This window comes from Grus americana, chromosome 5, assembly GCF_028858705.1.
Source record: "Grus americana isolate bGruAme1 chromosome 5, bGruAme1.mat, whole genome shotgun sequence".
In the NCBI taxonomy this organism is placed as follows: domain Eukaryota; kingdom Metazoa; phylum Chordata; class Aves; order Gruiformes; family Gruidae; genus Grus; species Grus americana.
In genome coordinates, this window is record NC_072856.1 from 54,487,061 (window position 1) to 54,507,661 (window position 20,601).

Consider the following 20,601-nt stretch of genomic DNA (forward strand, 5'->3'; position numbering starts at 1 on the left):
GTTTGTAAACAACATTATTTGGCCAAAAGGTCTAAAGTAAGGAAATATTGTCAAACAATATTATTCAATAATGAATCAGAAATCTCTTTTATATTATGCTATCTTTAACATACAACACAGCCGCACGAGACACTCCATATCTGTTCTCCTTTAAAGACCTTCATACCACATGCATTGCCTAACGGCAGTTTTTATATTTGGTCTTACAATATTCTTAAAGGGGAAAAGAAAAAAAAATCATATTTCAGACCTGTTCCCTTTCAAGGAGGGCAAACAGAATGCATAAATGTTTACAAAGCTCAAATGTAAGTACATTCCTATGAGAATCAGCTTCCCTGGTTCCCCTAGCACAATCACCCATATTAATTGTGAACGTTCATCTTGAAATGGAAGAATTTTATTTGTTTTATTTCTCTGATACAGAACCAATCTAACAGCACAAGCAGAACGCTGGTCTCTAATAGCATACCAAGACATGCTAAAGCAGCAAAGGCTATTTTCTGCTGTTCAGAAAGGTTTCATTAAAGAGCTTATTAAATGAAGATTACATTGAGGCTCTACATTTGAATGAGTTGCTTCTGAAGAATTTCTACAAGCAAAACAGTATAGTTAACAGCCGGAATTCCTGGCAGACTCCTCCTAAACATCTGTATATAGGAAAGAAATGGAGTACAACATGACACTTAGCAGACTTAGGAAAACGCACAACCCCCTAAGTCCTTCATCCAATGTTCAGCCACCAGCATAACCAAACCTGGATTTGAGGCAAAAGCCTAATAAACACTTTCTGCTGCAATTATTCTAGCTCTATCAACAGAGCCAGCAACACACAGATCACACCAGCAAAGTTATGCTGCTGACATTGCAACAGTCTCTAAAGCAAAAGGATTATACCACTACCTATCAGCATATGTGGGCTGTAGGGCATTTGCCAGTACAGAAATAAAACGTGAAAACAAACATCAGTTTTCTAGCATATCTATAGTGATACCAGTACATAAGGAATTCAGAATGTACGTTCAGAAAGGGGATATTTCTCCTTTAACAAATAACAGACATGCAGAGAGATTCTGGAATAAACTTTTGTTTTTTAAAACAATGTATATAAGGCCCTGTGCAACAGCCCTAACTATATAGTTGTTCAATCAGTGGTGCAGAATTGGTGCTATGCAGATTCTTCTTCTTTTGCCTCCTTAACACAGAGGACAAAAGTTAAAACGTGAAGCGTATGGCACCCAAGATGCAAGGCAAGGCTAGGACCAGTGAAACTAGATACACTTCTGTCTTCACTATGTTATCAAATGACATTATCAATTTTTCTTCTACGTAGCTTTAATTGGATAGGCTCTTTTCCTGCTTTTGCTGAACTCGTAATTCAAACTGAAGCATACTAATGAAATTAAGGCCTTAACAATTTACCTGCCATTTACTTTGTATCTCCTATCTGCAACAATGTATAAATTCAATTCTAATTCCAATCCTTCCTGTCTCCCCTCTTCCCACTTTTTTTTATTGATTGTATTTCACCAACACAACCACATTCGAATACAAATTCCACACTATTTAAATATAAACACATACAGTTTAAAAAATGAATACATTTCTAATCATATTCAACTTCATAAGAAATATCAAAGAATGTGTTTCGTAACAAACATCTTTTTTTATCTATGCCATTGCTGTATCTAACTATTTATGGATAAAATAAAGTAGCTACTTTCATTATTCTTTCCAAAGAAACTCACAGTAAATTTCTGTAACCTCACACACGGAAGTTACTGTACTTGATGGTCCTGAAGAAGCTTCAAATATAAAATAGAAGAATATATTGAAGTGATACATAAAAACTTACTTCTCCCATACTACAAAGCATAGTCTTACCGTTTTAATTTCTGCAGTCTCTGTGTTTATGCTTCCTGAACTGCATTTTGACATCATGGTATCAGCTTGTAGATTAATCACATAATTTGCAAGCTTCGGCTCTTAAAAACAACAACAACAAAACCTATGAACTATAAAAAGTTTGAAAATGGAACAATAGCAGAGTTAATTGTGGCAATTCTGTTGCTTATAAACATTTAAATGTGTCAACCCTACAATAAAATAGTTCATCTTCTGTCAGCAAGTTAAAAGTCCATCCTGAACATGAATTAGTTTAGTTTAGTATTAGAAACAAAAATTTAAGAGTGATTTAAAAGCTAATTTCTGGTAGTTTAAATGTGCAAGTAAAGTGTACTTCCCTAATGCTATTTAACAGGTTACTATGATTAATGCTAATAACTGGTTCATGTGAGAAATATAGTAGTAGTACGTTTTACATAATTTTTACTATGTTCTGTACAATTGTACTGCTTTTTCCATGCACATGTATTTTCGTTTCAGTTGAGTCAAATGTTAAAAAAATAGAATTCAAACTTCTTTAAAGTATTCCAATTTGAAGTCACAAATAATACAGTAAACTCTTGAAAAAGCAACAATCATTTCTTCCTAAATACATTAACACAGGTTTTTTAATAAAATTAAAAATCTTGTGCAATTAAGATGGCGATTTGCATAAAAATAATTTAGCTATACAAGCAAAATTAGCAAAGATAGAAATTCATGACAAAGAATTTCATAGTTATATTAGCCATTCTATAAAACTACAACTTAAAGTACCATATCTAAGCAGATCTACAATGCTCTCAAAGCTCAAAAATATTTACACGATGCATTCACCTAAAGTTTGAGTTTTCCCAGACCTAAAAAGAAAGATTCCAAAGTAAATTTTTTTTAAATCAATACTGAAAACTTAAATGCAAAATGGATCTTGACAAAAATTTCTACTCCAATCAGTTCCATAAAGTTAACAAGGACACTCCCAAGATTACTTCAGTATGTTCATTTTTACCTCAAATGCTGATGCTGAGCTTTTCCAGAGTCTCCAAGCCTGTAATTTTGTTTCACCCTAGGTAACCTAAAAGGCAATATAAAAAGAGAGCATTTTAACATGAACTGCCATAAAAATCAATTGTGCCATGTGGTAGTCTGCTTTCTTGCATTTTAATATTTAGCTCTGTAACAACAGCACATGGTCCTTCAAAATCTAATTATCATATGTCCTTTTTTGGCTAGAGATACAGACAGTGTCTGAAAGATCAGCCTTAGAGTGCTCAGGAGATATTTGCATATTTTGTTTTATCTGCTAAAGTAATTGCTTGCTGAATCGAGCTAGATTTACCATTTTCCTCCCCTGTGCTCCCTCCATGCATGTTTCACCTAATACAGTAATGAAATCCTGAAGAAAATTATCATTCAACACATTTTAAAAAAAGAATATGGCAAAGAATGTATGTTTCAAGAAAACAAAATAAACAAACAGTTATTGCTTTATTTTACAACAAGAATATGTAGGGAGTGCAGCACAGAAAATCTGACAAGTACTGCATTCACGTACAAAACAGACCTACAAAAATTTTATTCCCAGGGCTACTTTTTAAATTCATGTTTGCACCATACACATATTCTTTTTTCCTGCACAAAACATAGAAAATTGGTGCTAAGATGCAGCGACTAGAATTTAAATTTATTATAACATGTCCCTGTTACGCCTAGGTTATTCACTTATTCAGCACCTCTAAAACATGAGCCAGAATATGTATTCCACTGAATCAGAAAATAGCTGAACAACAGAAAACTGTCACACCTCCCATAAAAATGCAGAAATATACTCCATTTTATATTTGCAAGAAAAGCAGAAAGGAACAATATAGCACTTCGTTACCCCACCATATAACAAACATGAATAGGAAAAAAAAAAAAAAAAGAAAAAACCCCAAAACACCCCAAAAAGGTTCAACTCTGTCAGTAAAGCTAATGGCATCTATGGCTTCACGCAGCAAATTTACTTTATTCCCTAATCATAGATGGCAAACAAAAGTATACTGATCAGCAGGTAAGATCTGGGAGAACACAAAAAAAGTATGTAATTCTCCACAAACCCCAACAATTTCCTTTGGCACATCAAAGCCATAAACCATAAGACTGCTGCTTTAATCGACTGGCAGACATGAATTACAGTAGGCCCTTTTAATGCCGAAGCCAATATAAAACCAGACAGGCCACATTCCTGAGATGCAGTCAAGTTCTAGTACAAAACAGCAAGCTTATATCACATTAGCATCTAAATGGTGTTGGTGCACCCCCTTAGACAAAAGCCTGTTGCAGTAGCAGGCGGTGGGGCAATGGGATCCTTCCCTACTCCTCTGCAGGCCAAAGGCATCCGCAGCTTGCCAAGGATCCTGGCCGAACAATGGACACAGCTAGGGGTTACCACAGCAAGTAACACAACCAACCCTCCAGCACTTAACAACTGTAGCATTGGAGTCCAATCTGACAAGTTTTTTTTTTACCACATTAAAAAAAAAAATAAATCATATATCTCATTTTACTCCAAAGTGACCGGGGATCTTGGCGTAAGAAAGTAAAAGGGACAAAAAGGAAAACTTAATGACATTGCTAAAAATTAGACTTCTAGAATGTCTTCTATTAACACTAATGCCATCATTTTTTTTTAAAGGTTTCTATTAAAAGCTCAATATTCACATATTTTATCTAAAGGTAAAAGGTGAGAGTTCCAAGATAACTAGCCATTTGGAGTGTCTAACCAGACACATCACAAACACAAATACTCGAAGAATAAAGCAGCAACATGAAAAAAAAAAAAAACCAGCAAAAAACCCAGCTCCTATAAAGACATCAAGAGCATCAGCCAAGAAGTGTCACAACACTCGCTTCTGCAAATCTTCAGTACTTTAGCAATCTGCAAGTGACCACTAGTTACTTCTCAGCCAAGATCTTCGGGTATCTCAGCTATTTGCTACTTAAACACTTGCTAATACAAAACCCAAGTATCCAAATATATCAAAGAGTACACAGAAGAATACCTCAACAGGTTTTAATTTTATTTCCTGGTTTTGTAATTCAGTATTTGAAAATAATCATGTTAATGTGATACCTAATTGTTGCTATTAAAAAAGATTGTCAGAATAAGAATTGAAATTTTAGAAGAAAAAGACCCACTGACATGCTACAGGCAACAGGCTGAATTTGAAACACAATCAACAGTCTTGCTCTTCAACATCATCTACAGTTTGAAATTAAACAACTCTTCCCTCCATCCCAATAATTATATTAAATATTAATTAAACCATTATTTAAACTGTTAACAACCTGAAAATGAAGTTCTTCTCTTGCAAGAAGATCTATGCAATTGGACTCTGAAGCTCACAATAGAGCTATGATGAAGTGAATTATCTTCATGTAAATACAAATGAATTCTATAGTGAATCAGAGTCCTGCAGCATCAGAAGGGGTAAGGTAAAAACTACCATTATGACTGGGAGCAAAAAGTCCATCTGGGCTGGCACACTGTCTCTCTATAATTACAGCTGGTCACAGATGCTGAGGGGGGAGGAAGGGGTGACTATAAAACAGGACTCATCCTTCTCTTCCATGTGTCATTCCAGCAACCTTATATTTCAAATATTTTTGTTTGTTTGTTATGGTATAAACAATAAAGTTAGTCACAAACCATAGTACAAACTCTCTATTGTCTCAGATCTAACTCTGAAACAAAAGGCTCATAGCATCCAAGGAATTAGAATTATTCCATGTAATATTTAATTCAATTTTTTTCAAGCTTCTGCTTGAAAACTAATCCGCAGAACAATCACAACTAAGTTTATAGATCCTAATTTATGTAGGTAACTATACTATTATATCAGTATCACCAAAAAATGGATAACTGACCATATCTGTGAATTTATTTATCTTTTGGTCCTTTACTTGGTTACCAAATTATTTACTTGTGATTATTTAGTTTATTTAAAGGTTATGTTCAAGCCTTTCAGGCACCTACCTCTTTCGACAGGAAGGCAATTAAGCAGACATTAGGGCAGGGATTTCTCTCTTCCCCAATCTGGGGGCAAGCTGTGAGGCAAGTACAGTTCCAAAGCACTAATTATTCTTGCTTATGATAAGTAAAAGTAGCAGCTGCCCCCTGAATATAACCCCATGTGGGGATTTCAATTCCATTATTTGCATAAACATAAATCCTTTCTCTCCATGTGGCAAAAAGTCAAGCTCCCCAAAACATGGGTGTTTGACAGTTTTCTGTTATCTCTGTGCCAGAACATCCAAATTTACTAAGAGTCCTACATTACAAAAGGCTTTCTCTGAAGTCATTCATTGTATTATGCAAGACCTGCAGATATTTGGGTTTTAAGTCACACTCTAGAATTTCCACCAAGTCTAAAATGAGAGTTCAAGTCTCCTGTAGTTGGTCATAATATCAATTTACACATCACCCAAGAATTAGTTTACAAACAATTGGCTTATTTTCAAAAAAGAATGTATTTATTATTAACACTACGTCAAACTAACATCCTAATGCAACCTTAAAATACAGCAGTATTATGTACTGGTAAGCACATTATTTTCTCTAATTACATTTTGGGCTTTGCAGTTTCTAATCTGTCATCGTAAAAACTGAAGTTTCTCACCAGTTACGCTACACTTGCGGGCACACTACTGGAATTTTCTTTTATATGAAGCTGGGATGAAGTCAATATTAACTTCATAAAAATATGTAGTATAAAGAGACTGTTTTTTCTCCCAAATTTAGAAGACATTCAAAGCTGCTCAGATGCCACAGAATCCAATCTCCAGAGATATGACACCAGAGGGGAAAACCAACCAAACAAAAACGTAATTCATTGACTCTTTCATTTTATTAACAAAATAAAAAGAATCATTGGTAAGACATTTCCATAGGCCCACCAATTTTTTCTTGGAATATATAAGAACGTCTGAGGGTATAGATGAAAACGCTCTGTGGAATACAGTGTTGCAACAGCTCTCACACAAGATGTGAGGAACAAGATCTCCCACGTTATAATTGCAAGAAAAATGCCTGATTGTAAAATAATCTGAATTAATTCCAGAATGGAAAGGGTCATTAGAAAGGGAAATTCTTAGTATCTTAACCTACACATCTGGCTAACCAACTTACTGGGCAGAGCAACCAGAAAAGGCTTTTATGTTGAGCCATTTCTTGTTTTAAGAGCTGAGACTAAACCAGGCCAGTGTTAATTATCTGTGCGACCATCATCTCAAAACAAGTACGGTGCATCCTGCAGCACTAATGGACCAACACTAAAACAACTTTGTGCACCATGAAGCACTTCACATAGATTCCAGGTATTTTGAATTTTCTATTTATAAAACTTAAAGTAACCTTAACTTGACAGTAGTAATTAATGCTTCCAATTTGAGTCAAACTAAAAAGAACTGCAATCTTCAAGGCAGAGGCTTTTACACCCTACTGAAGTGCTAGGCCTCAGCATAGAAGCAGGTACATAGATCACACATACCAAGTTGAACATCACATTAAAAAGCTACAGCATTTTATAGATAATGTTATTTCCCTCCATGTAAATATATGCATTTAGAATAGAACATGATAATTCCTTTTCATTCTTTACAGTTAAAGAAATTAATATAAGACTTCAGCAGGTTATATCAATTAACATTTTAATACATCAATCTTCACTTTTCAATATTGTCCAATAAAGCACATAGATTTACATACTGAGGTTTAAAACTGGTAGGAAGCCATAAATATTACATTTTAACACTATAAAGCTAGAAGCTTCATGTAGCTTTTTCATATCACAGATTATTTGTAGCACTGTTGAACAACTGACGTGATACTAAAATTGATTCAGATATATTCAAGAATTTACTCGGGGGAAAAGGTAGTGATAGGAGAGCTTAAGTCCTTATCTGAGAGAAAGTGGCAAAAAATAAAAGTACGTGATGAGACATGCTTGCTTTGTGTATTCTCAGTCCGGAACTATAGGTAACAAAACCAGGAACAGTTTGCAAAGATTTGAGGACTTCACCTTGTGCTGTATGACTTAAAGTTTTCATTGAAGAAAAAAAAAAACCCTCTATTTTTAACAGATGCCTTACATGGAAGTCTTTCGTTTAAGAGTAAATATTGAATCATGATTAATTTTGAAAAATAAAAATATTTTAAGACCCATAATATACATCTGGAATAGCTTCCTCCCCCCATTACGCGAGATCATAGGTGTCTAAACATTGACTGAGCTTTAAATTTAAAAGCTTTTTTTTCCCTCTTTTAAAAGCTTTTCACATTCTGATCAACTGTGAAAGATAGCACAAACAGATAAAGAGCCTACCATGTTAGAGTTGTTAAGTAACCTGTTCATAAGGGTCCCTTAGTTCCAATACTGATGCAGCTAAGCACCAGTAACACTTGCAGTGCATAGACGCAAATCAAAAAACAGACCCATTCCTGATTGAACCATCTTCAATCGTCAATCTTCCACAGCAGCAGAATGAATGCAAGATGAAAGAGAATAATTGGAGATAAAATAGGTATCCTTGAGAGATTTCTCTGAATGCATATTAATAGGTATCTTTGCCTAATGCCAAGTCTACATTAGTTAAGAATCTTTTCAGTCCAGTGCAGCACTAGTCCAATTTTTTTATACTAACTCTGCACATTACATATACAGTAATGGGTAATCATGCTAAAAAAAACAACAACCAGTATCCAAGTTGCTCCCTGTTGTTGAATGATAAAAAAGCTTCAAAAACTGAAAAAAGCTGTTTTGCTAAAGCCACCATTAAAAAAAAAAAAATGGGTGGAGGGGGAGATAAGCCAGTTTTTTACCCTTCATTTCTCATAATGGAGTGAAAGCTATTTCTGCATATAAGCAAAAGCATTCCCAGCTATGCAAATGAAAGGATGGTTCCAGACATCAAAGCAGTTGTGGTTTACTGAATACTGCATCACTCAATTATTGAAGCAGGTTAGAAGGAAAGATAATGGAATATTGCTAAAAAATTCCACTTTTTCTGTATTATCTAAAACCACCCAGGGCTGAGAAATAATGCTTTAAAGGAGTTAAATCCCTGTACATGATGCAGTTGAGGGTTTCTGATGCTAGTTTGCGTTCTGGAAGCAATATAACTAAGTTAATATAGTACTGCACCTGCCAATTAACACTTCTGCTGAGCACAACTCAATATGTTCCTACAGTTCTTTCAATTCCAGACCATGCTTGCATAACTGGCACAATACTGCAGTGGAAAGACAGACATACCTACAGGATCCTGGTCCACAGCCATCAGTTGAAGGGTGTTCCTCTCTTCTGTAACACTAAAATATAGCCCTGTAATGCAATCAGTTGTGAACTGTATTTTCTGGACAAAACATAAATATTCTAGTTTCAGTAGAGCCTCTTTTCTAAAAAAAAAAATCACTGTAGATTTTGCTTCACCTGAATTACCAGGCTCCACAGCACTTGTTATCAAATAATAGTAGTATCAAAAAAGAGAAAATAAGCAGCAAAAGAAAGAATTCTCTCCTGTGCAAACTACAACTGATGTGGTAAGAACAGAAGTTGTCAAACCACATATCATTATGCCTAATATCATCTAATTACCAGGAGTATAGTAGCAGACATTTTACAGGTTGTTTGACTGCAGCAATATTAAGCAGCCAACATCAAGCAACTATCAGCAAAAACTCTGACGTGTTACTGTTTCACTGGTTCTGAGTTTTCAGGAAAAAAGCAGCCAAATTCTGTGAGGTCTACCTGACAGCTGCATCAGCAGAGCCTGGTCTACCTCCCCTTTCTGCTCCGTGTCCTAAGCTTCTCCTCTGGGTACATTAGGACCTAGCAAAAAAACTGACAGCCAAGCAGGTACATTCAATGCAGAAATCCTGGTGATTGACAAGACAAGGAGATGACAGGAGAATCAGATAAGCAGTAGAACACATGTCCACCATTTTGAATTTGGGAAAAGAAAATACAGATTCACACATGATCTCCAATGTGGGCTAACTTGAGAAAATCCAGTGTTCGACATTTTATGACTCTTTCTAGGGCAGGCACATTGTGGAAACATTCCTTGACACCTTTTTGTTGGACAGGTCTGCAAATACTTCAATACTTTCACTTAGCAATGAGTACTGGATTAGGAGTACTTTCTTGCCCTCATTTATCCTCACAGTATCCTGCAGATGACCAATTCCACCAGGTCAGACTGACTGACTATGTAGTTCTCCAGAGGTCAATCAAATCCAGACTCTCTGAAGACATCCACAAAGTAGCATAGAAGGGGATGGAGAGCAGAACAGCTGTAATGAATATGTAACCTTTTAGGTAGGATCAGAAGAAACACTGCTGGCATTTGAATAACAAAGAACTCAATCTAGTTATAAGGGAATAAAAGGAGAGGAGCAAGTTTCTAGAAGCAAGCCAGAAAAAACATGAATACAATCAGTGTCTTGGAAAAGTAGAGATACTTCTGCTTAAAAAAACCCCCACAACTTAGTAGAAGTCTTAAGATAGCAAATAATTTGGTTTAAAAGCAGGGGAAATAGTCAAGCATTTCAAGGTAAAGTACTCCACCATAACATCCTGATACACCAAGGCTGATTAAATTGAAGGCATTAACACCCCTTAATTTAATCTTGATTTATATCGGGAAACCTTAGAAAGGTTGGTTACATAAGAAACCTTGTATGTATCAGAAACTTATTTTAGTTTTGTAGTTTTCTTTAGAAACAAGTACTTCCACATTGATGTTATTCACCTTGATATGCAACTATCAAATGCGGCATGTGATAAGGAGGGTAGGGTCACAGCCATTATTAACATTCAAGTGATTACATCATTGAGCTTATTAATTGGTAAATTCTATTATGTAGAACAATTTTTCGCCCTGCCTATTATACATGTTATGGTGTATTTGGAAAGAATTTACAACAATGCAAAACGTATCTTAAAGTTATAATAAATATTTATTTTGTATAATATAAAGTTTTATCTAAAAACAACAGGCTTTCAATTTCATTGTAATTTGCTTTTATCAGCTATAGTTAGTGAGCTAACTTATTTGCTTAGGCATAAACAGATGCACTAAGATGCCTAAAGAAGCAGATAATTGATTGGTATGACTTTCAGAATGATTTAAGCAGATTACATGCCTAACTTTCAATGAAGATTTGAAATATTTCCCACTTCTTCCTCAGCATTGCTTTCTCAACCTGAACAAAGAAGTCTCTAACTTCTCTTCAGTTAACAGATGAATTACAACACCTTTCTTGCACAACAAAAATCAAAAGTACTATTGTTTGGAAAAATACGTAGTCAGCTTTTACCATTTTAAAGACTGAATAGATAGTTACTGAAGGTAGGATACAATTTCAACACTCAAAAACTTCCCTTTTCTCCATAACTACATACAACTCATTAAAAATGGCCATTTTCATAATTTACAACTCAACCTACTTCAACATATTTCAAACACATAGTAAAACTGGTGAAAAAAACCAACCCAAAACAAAAAAAAAAATCCCAGGCTATAAGTCCAGGCCTTTAAGACTTGCAATATAAAAATAGTTTTGAAATTAAATTTTAAAGGTATATTGTTTTTACAAGATTGACTTTGCTGCACAGACAAGAGCTTAGAGAAATTGAGACTAATAAACTAAGGCAATGAAGTTCATTCAAAAAGTAAAAGCGTGTTAAGCCCTTACGGGCAAGCTGTCATTCAGAAGAGTGACCTTATCACTCCTCTTCTAGTAGGATTAAACACAGAGCATATGCAGACGTTTAACGTACCATAATTCCACCAGATTGGTATTTCATTTGAACTCTCTCAAATATGCTCATAAAAATCTGTGTCTGGTTGTACAGTCCAACTTTTCTGAAATAATCAGAAGAAATATGGTATCTCTGATGTACAGAAAATACAGGAAAATCACTTTGTATTTTAACTTTTCTTTCATTTTCACTCAGCAGTGCAACAAAATACTGTATGATAAAGGCTCCCAGATCATAGCTTAACATGCTTCTAATATGGATATAAGAGCATCACTCTTATTCACTCTTCAACCTACATGCTGCCTCCAACCCTCTCATAGGCTGGCACAACTGCTTCCAGGTAATCTGTGACCACATCTAGAGACAGACCATAAGAGAATAAAGAAATCACCCAGAATAAAATTATTTCTTAAATGAACTAGTCTCCTTAATCCACTTTACCACACACCTTCAGAAATGCTTGTACAAGTAAAGCTTAACAACAGATACCACTAGCTGGCAACACACAGGTATGTTCTTTCTAGGCAGAAATGCCATCTAAAGTGCATGTCAAACTACAGTCTGAGATACAGTCTGTGCACTTTGGATGCATAACAGGAAAAAGGATTTATTGAGTAGTAGCTCCATGATCATATATCCCTAGAATGAAAACTTTTAAAAAAATACATATACTCAACTAATATTCTTAGAAGAATGCCTGTAAATTGAAACATGTAAATATTGTTTATCCCATATATCCAATGGGATACAAAAGTTTAGCCCATACTAAGTCCTGAACTCCTGACATTGAAAGGCACGTTGCTTACATTTTGGATAGTCCTGCTCAAAAATTTAATGTATCTTAACTATACTATCACCATCCAATTACATGTTTTAACAAAAACTGCAGTCAATTTTTACCATAAAACCAAGTTTAGCCTACTGGAAAACCCCCCTCCCTCCCACCAGTTCTATTCTGAAAACAAATTTATGGGGTGAGGAGAAACATAACCTTACCCAAGTTGGGGGAAAAAAAAAAAAACCTAAAGTTTTCCGGATTTATAAAGGTGACTTGTCTCTTCCAACTAGTCCAACTTGTTACATTTCAACTTCCTACATAGTTATTTGAAGACTTCTGTTGGGGATAGTGTGGGGTCCTAAAGCTTTCATTTCAAATTAAGTATTACACATCTCTACCATGGTGGTGGTAAACAAACTAGAGAGTTGTTTCTTTTTGGTTTGGGTTTTGTTTGGGGGAGGGCTGGGGGGGGGTGTGTGTGGTATGGTGTGTTTTGGGTTTTTTTGAATCAGGACAATGATTTGCCCTTCCCTCACTGAAGCCCAACCACTCTGCCTTCAAGAGCTTTTAAAGCTACGCAAAGTACACCCAAGACCTTGAACACATAATCGCCAAAAACCCCACCCCACCACTTTCAGAACTGGATAGAGGAAAACATCTTTTTTTTTTTTTAGGTTAGTTAGGCTTTGATTTGTATTTGATTATATATTTGATCAGAGGTCTGGAGCATCTCTCCTATGAAGACAGGCTGAGAGAGTTGGGGTTGTTCAGCCTGGAGAAGAGAAGGCTCCGGGGAGATCTAATTGCGGCCTTCCAGTACCTGAAGGGGCCTACAAAAAAGCTGGAGAGGGACTGCTTACAAGGGCATGGAGTGATAGGACAAGGGGTGATGGCTTTAGGCTGAAAGAAGGTAGATTTATATTAGGTATTAGGAAGAAATTCTTTACTGTGAGGGTGGTGAGGCACTGGAACAGGTTGCCCAGAGAGGTTGTGGAGGCCCCATCCCTGGAAGTGTTTAAGGCCAGGTTGGATGGGGCTTTGGGCAACCTGGTCTAGTGGAGGGTGTCCCTGCCCATGGCAGGGGGGTTGGAACTAGATGATCTCTAAAGTCCTTTCCAACCCAAACCATTCTGTGATTCTACTATCTTGGAATACATTCTACATTTGGAATACACTACATTTGATGAAAACTGGAAAAGATGTCCTAAATTTTTAAGCAGATTTTTTGCACAGCTTCTAATTATGGAATCATAACTACATGTTACCACTAGATAAAAATGAGATGTTTTAAACTAGGCATAACTTCAGATCTGAATTTCCCAAGCTAACTGCTAGAACCTAAGTGTTCCATCTTGATTATTGCACTTTCTGGTGGTGGTTACCTTTGTTAAAAAGCTGTTAAAGCCTCAGAATATTAGTCACTAAAGAAATGCAGTTAAATCTAATAGAATTTTTATTCCATTTTCATAACACACCATAAGGTTCCCACACACACACTTTGGTTGATATCCTAGATTTACCACAGATTATTTTCAAATAAAAGCCCACAATATTATTGTAATAATACACCTGTTTATAACAGCAGCTATTAACAATAAGTGAGAAAATAGAAGGTTGAGAAAAATATAAAACAGCTATTTTAGTTAATAGGTGAGAAATCATAGTCATACAGTAAGGAAGACAATCAAGTGAAAAGCAGTTTTTTGGGATTAGACTTCACAAGACTGCAGATCCAATCCCATGGAAATCTAGTGCTAGATGAAGCAACCCACGCTCACTGCTCCTTCCCTCCTCTAAAAAGCTTTGACACTTGTCTGACTCTTTGGGAGAAAAATAGTTCAGCCCACTAACCAAGTGATTTTTTATTTTTTTTAACCTAGGCAGGTTTTCTGCTGGTTCAGCAAACTGAATTAAGTAGTTGATGGTGATCAGATGAGTATCAGAGCTGGCACAAGGAGACAGTTGTCATCCATTTTGACAGCCACTATAATGCCTACATTACAGAAAACAAGCAAATTGGATTCAACAGGTTTTTGACTGTCACTCAAAACCAGACAGCAGTTTCTCTTCTCTATTGCCAACTGTTGCTGAACTGTCTTACACTAGTGACAATAAACCCAAAATTCCAGTAACAAAATTTCTTGGTGTCTAGTCCAAAACTAACTGAATGCAGTAAAAGGAAACACCGAGTGGCAGCAGACAGCAACAACAGGATGAACTAATAAAAGATTTTAACAACTGTTAATAGTTGGCAGTCAATGTATAGATTAGTAGCATTATTGGCATGCTACTAAAAATGCTTGCCAGAATCAGCACCTGCTTCATCATTATGCCAGTCACTACATGCCTTAAAATCATTCGGCAATTCCTTGTAGACCCTTATCCACTGAGATAATAACCCGTCAGTAAGCAGTTTTAACAAATCATGAATTTTGTCACTGAAAACTCACTTTCTTTTCAGTTTAGGTAACACAAAGTCTTGAGAAGACCATTTTCCAGACAATTCAGTATTAATCAAGGCAGGTTTCACTTCTCAGCCTCTACACAGTGGAGTATTAACTATGCAAAGATTACCATAGGGAAAATTACTCATCTCCTGGAAGTTGAGCATATGTCTTTCAAAGATCCAGGGAGCTCATAAATGTTTTTGGCATTCTTCCAGTCCTATTTCAGTGAACTACTTCAAGGTAAAAATGCAGGCCTACGATGCCCATTACCTTCATAAAACCTACACCTCCTCCTCCAGAGCTTTGCCACCTGTCACAGCTCAAACTCCTTCCTCTCAAGTCACAGGACAAACTCCTCAGTAGATGGTATAGTCACACTTCTTCAGAGGAAGATTTCACTAAATCATAGTTTTTCTGATTACGACAGTAAACAAATCAACTGATCTATTCAGCATATAAATCTATGGACTTGAATACCTGGCTATGCATTTCTTTTTTTTCTTTATAATCTTTGAAATCAGGCAAACAGTTTTTTCTTGCCCTACCAGTTACAGATTGCTATGTTTCTGTAGCGTCAAAATAAATCAACTCAGGAGGCTGATGCTGACAGAGTTCAATATCCTTTGGAAACAATGAAGAAAGGAAAAACTTCTCCACACACACTTTTTTTTAAGTAGTAAAAAAAATTGTAAGGCGGTCCATGGGATTTTGTTTAATTTTCTTAAGCTAAGAGAAAATGCAGACCTTGCTTACAATAACTGCAGAAATAATGAGAAGGAGAGAAGGGAAGGATAACCCCATGGCTCTTAGTAACATGCTTCTGTCACCTTCCTCTTATGGTATCTGCCATTCATGCTGACTCTGTTCCCTACACTGGTAGAAACTATTAATTTCCTAGGATCAACTTTCCTCTTATTTTGTCTCACAGAAGCAAGAAAGCATAAGTAGCAAGAAGAATAAGTGAAGAGTACACACGCATCTTCCTGGGGACTCAAAGAACATACAGCAGAATCTGTATTTTTTTTTTCCCTCTACCATTCATGCCCATTACCCACCTCCAACAGTCATTTGGTTTCCAAAGTCTTAGAGATCATTAAGACAGTACTATGTTAGACAGCAGGAGTAACTAAAAAATGATCTTCAGTAACTTGTGATAGGTGGGGGGGTAGGGAAGGTGGAGTATCATTTTTTCCCCAAAAAATATTTCACAGATCTCCAATCACTTCTTAATAACTTAACATAGCAAATTGACAATATAGGCATTTAACTTCAGTGGAAAGATTGGAAAAGGTTGCAGGTCACTGAAAAAGTGAGAGATCAAAGTTTTTAGTTGTATTGTAAGCACTTTCCTTCATTTTCTGTCCTCTTCAAAAACGAAAGCCTACTAGCCATTGACCATGAAGACAGCGAGACACAGGTTTGTCTGCTCAGAAATACAAAGCTTAAATAAGGAACTAAAAGTCTTATTTAAGATTAATCAGGATATTAGTGCCTGGGATCAAAGATGATCAAATACGATCAATTAACATTATGAATTCATAGAGCCAGCTTAAATAGATCTAAATATCTTAATGTAGAGAGGCAGAATATAAACATCTAAAAACTGTCTTTGATTTAAGCACTTTAAAGTTAAACTCAAAGGAGGAGGTGAAAATACAGATATCTGAATTAACTTGTCAAAACTCAAGAGTCAGAGAGAGAAGTTAGGTCTTTTGAATCCTAGACAACGTCCTAACCATCAGATCACCTCAAAGTTTTTACTATCATCTATGAAGCAACTTCACCTTTAGGTACGTAAGCCTTGTTCATTTCTTCCTGAACAAGAAAATATACAGCTGAAGTCATCAAAGAGCCAGTAACAGTTGCAAGAAAGCTGTATGTAAGAAATTTGATCTAGATCAGAAACAAAGCAGGCTTTGCAAACAAAAGAGAAACATGAATTGCAAAGTTAGCCAGCCCAGACGTGCTTGCATAGCAAAATCATCTCAACGGAGTCAAACAAATGAACTTTAAAAAGCAAACAGTATTTGCCTCACTTCCTAATGAAAGGAAATTTATGCTATCAGTATGTGGGCAGGTCTACAACTCTAATCCAGTTTTCAAAAATAGAAGATTTTTTTAAAAAATCCTAAATTCTTAAGTTTTCCACGAGACCAATTTTTTTGCCACTACTCAGCTACTTATTAGCATCTGTGCTGAGGAAAAGGCTGCTACATGGCTTGACAGTTTATCAGGAATCAGATTCCAAAAGAAGAGACAGGCACTGGAAATCAGGTTTTAATAACTAACAGTGAGGGGTTTGGTGGTTTGTAGGGGTTTTGTGTACAAAACCACACAAGGATACTGATGAGCAATTTAAAACAAAACAAAAAAAATCCCAATGCCAGCCAAAATAGTCCCAACCTGATGGCCTCTGTTCCCAGAAACCAATCCCTCAAGTCGGCAGCCCCTCTGCTGAATCTCAGATATAAACGCACACTTATTCAGTGAACCCAAAGGAACCAATCCTTTATGAAGATTAATATAAGATGCAAAACATGGGCAGAAACTAATCATGCCAGCTTACATAGTGTAAGTACTGAGCCATGGACGTAAAGAGGGGGAAAAAAAAAGGCACAACAAAACAAGTTTTTCCACAATACTATAACGTATTAGCAAGGATCAAGAGAACACTTTTCCTTAGTAAGAAGGGACCCAAAAGTAACACCTGTGCCATACAAAACGAGACTCACAGATTCACAAGTGTGTTGCACTTAAATAAAAGCCATGACAATAGGTACTAACACCTCTTGGATTCAGGAGTATTTATGCAAGAAGTTGGAGAATATTACTCTTCCTTCTTTTCCCACCAGAGAAGGATAGTTCAACACCTTCAGCTGTGCAACAACACAAGTAAATTCCTTGATACTAGTTTCAATTCTCTGCTTCATGACTCTAAAAGCTGCAGGAATTTGAAGGTGACAAATGTCAGGATAAGTTTACTTTACTAATGCAGTCTGCAATATAGAGCAGAAATAACAAGAGAATTTGACATTACTGCTTAACATTCAAACCTGAAAAATTATGACATTACTAGGTAAGGCATGCAAGAACTACCAAAACCAAGAGTTCACCTAATACAATATAATGGCATATATTAAAGTGTGCCCTGCTTTGTCCTGTAGATCATGTCTTTTAGAATGGTTATTTTAATGACATTCCTACATCCATCCATCCCCCCCAAACAATCACTACAGTCTGAACATCAAACCTTCAAATCCCAACGAAAGACTGCAGTAACTTCAACTAAAAACTGAACTTTTTGTTTTTATTGTATATCAGGTTTCTTCTTTCCTAGTTTATCATGATACATATGGAAGTCATGAAAGACTAAAGCATGAATACGTCTGGATGGTGGTAAAGAAAAATCATGCTCTGCCCTCTACTCCAATCATTTTTAGCCTTCAGGGTAGAGTGTTCTAAAAGCATATTGCACACAATTATATAGAGGCTCCTGTTCTATACAATACTCTAATTATACTTTTACTTTCTTTAAAGTGAGCCACTTTCTGGAAAAAAAATTATAAAAAAAAAATCAAACTTCTATGTTATCAGTCTGAAGAAATTACTGTTGAACATATGAAGGTGATGGGATACAGATGGTCAGTGGTTACACAGCAAGGCATTAGGACAGGAGGGAAGTGGAGCACAGGAACCATCTCACTGTTCTGCCAACAATCTATCAAGCTTACTATACTCCCTAGTCTCTGCCACCTACATGAGGAGAAAAAAACCACCACCTGGATTTTCTCACAGAGAATTACAGAATAATGGAGCAACCCATCTCAAAAAGTGTTTTGATGTTCCACCTGCTGCCTGATAGACTAGATTATGCCCTGAAATAAAACTCCTGTCTGTAGTCTTAGCACTTACTATAACGCTCGTGATCCCTAAAGCATACAATCCTTTTCAAAAATCTTCCTGAACTCTTACTCTCACTTATATTCTACAGCTTATCCAAAAAGAAATCAGAGTATTTCAACTCCAAGTTTATCATATCCATTTTAATAAATGGCTCCTTGCTCTTCTAAGAGGAATACACGTTTCTGTATTTGTTTTTTTGCCAGTAATTTGCATTCAGTTACAGATCAATGCACATTCAGTTCATCCTGAAAGTGAACATGGGTGAAGTAGTGATACTCAGACTCTAATTAGCTGTGCTAAAGCAACTTTGTGCAACCCATTAACATCTCTGAAAAATGGGAAAAGTACTTTACAAATTTTTGAAGTGGCAAATGAGAAATAACTATGGAGTACACAAAAACCGTAACCTTTTTTTCTGAACTGCAAATTCTGCTTTTTTTTCTTCTCATAGGCTACAGAAGATCAAAGTATTTCTCAAAAAGAAGCGTAACTTCTATAAAAACCTTAGTATAATATTATGTCAAACAAAGTAACTTTCTAGCTTGTTGGTTTCTCTCTACCAGTAACCAACAGAGGACATGTACAAAGGAGTATAATAGCAGGGAAGCAGGAATACCTTGATGTTTGCTGAGTCTAAGATACTCCTGTGTTTGATAGTCTCTGATGATTTCCCCTACAAATTAATTGTTCAACTTCTTTGTAAACTTTAGGCATACCCAATACGCAGCTGCACCAGGTATTTTAGTTACTCATGGTGCAAAGAGGTATCTCATTTATTTGGGATCTGTAGAACACAGAAATCTTTCAAAAACAGGGGAAACAAACAAAAAAATAAACCTCAACAAGCTCCCTATCTACTTTCTTCATGACTCTAAGTTTCACAATGTTGCTTATGTCTCCACTGGTAGCACTTTCCTTGGGTGAAAAGCCCTAGTCAATTTTCAATCTACCTTTCTCTTAGCCTAATATAACCATTTTGAGGTAGAACAGAAAGAGGGAAAACCCCAATCTGCATTTAGTGTTAAATATATGGCCCCAGAAAGGATTTATACAATGGTATATAGATACCATTTTCTTCTCAATTAATTGTTAATTCTAGCATTAATCACCTTTTGACTGCCAAGTACTGAGCTGCCACTTTCACAGAAGTGGATCACCACGATGCTTTCACGAACAGCAGCAGTTAATTCAGAGTTCAGCACTTCTGAATAAATACATACATATCTTTTAATCCTACGGGTTAATAAATAATGAAGTAACAATACAATGACTATACATGTAAAAGCACCTTCCAGTTGAAAACTTCTAGTAGCATCTCCAAAGCTTTTAAATAGACTACAGATTACCTTGTAAACACAGACAATGGGAAAAAATCCTTCTCTTAAAAGAGTCAAGAGAATAATTATGGGATAATAGATACCAAGTTCAGTTCATGTCTATATCAACTTGTTAAAACAAACACCATCACACAACTTACTAAACATACACATGCAGTTTACACTTCAAGAGAGCATCCAAAATGGCTTATAAGTAAAAGCATAAAACTTAATAAAACACAGTGTAAACTCAGTGTCTGCAAAGTTAATTCTAGTTTGATTTTCCATTTTGTCTTGTTTCTCTAAAACTGATATTCACCTCCCAGCCTACATACTTTCACAACTTGAGCCCACCACATAACTTGAAGTTCAAAATCTTAACATCAAAAATACTTATAACTAATCATCTGAAGCGCCAAACATCCTCCAGACTTTTAGCAGTTTAAGTCAACTGAACCACTAGAAGAGTC

The 20,601-nt window shown here is 35.9% G+C and overlaps 1 protein-coding gene across 1 annotated transcript in view; it reads right to left on the minus strand.

Moving 5' to 3' along the window:
* The window catches only part of DICER1 (dicer 1, ribonuclease III), a 66,244-nt gene extending 46,391 nt beyond the window's left edge, over positions 1-19,853 (minus strand). Inside the window, 4 exon segments of the mRNA XM_054828710.1 lie at positions 1,882-1,982; positions 2,891-2,956; positions 9,177-9,245; positions 14,342-19,853. The gene's annotated coding sequence lies outside the window, so the exon portion shown is untranslated.
* Positions 19,854-20,601: the final 748 nt, after the last annotated feature.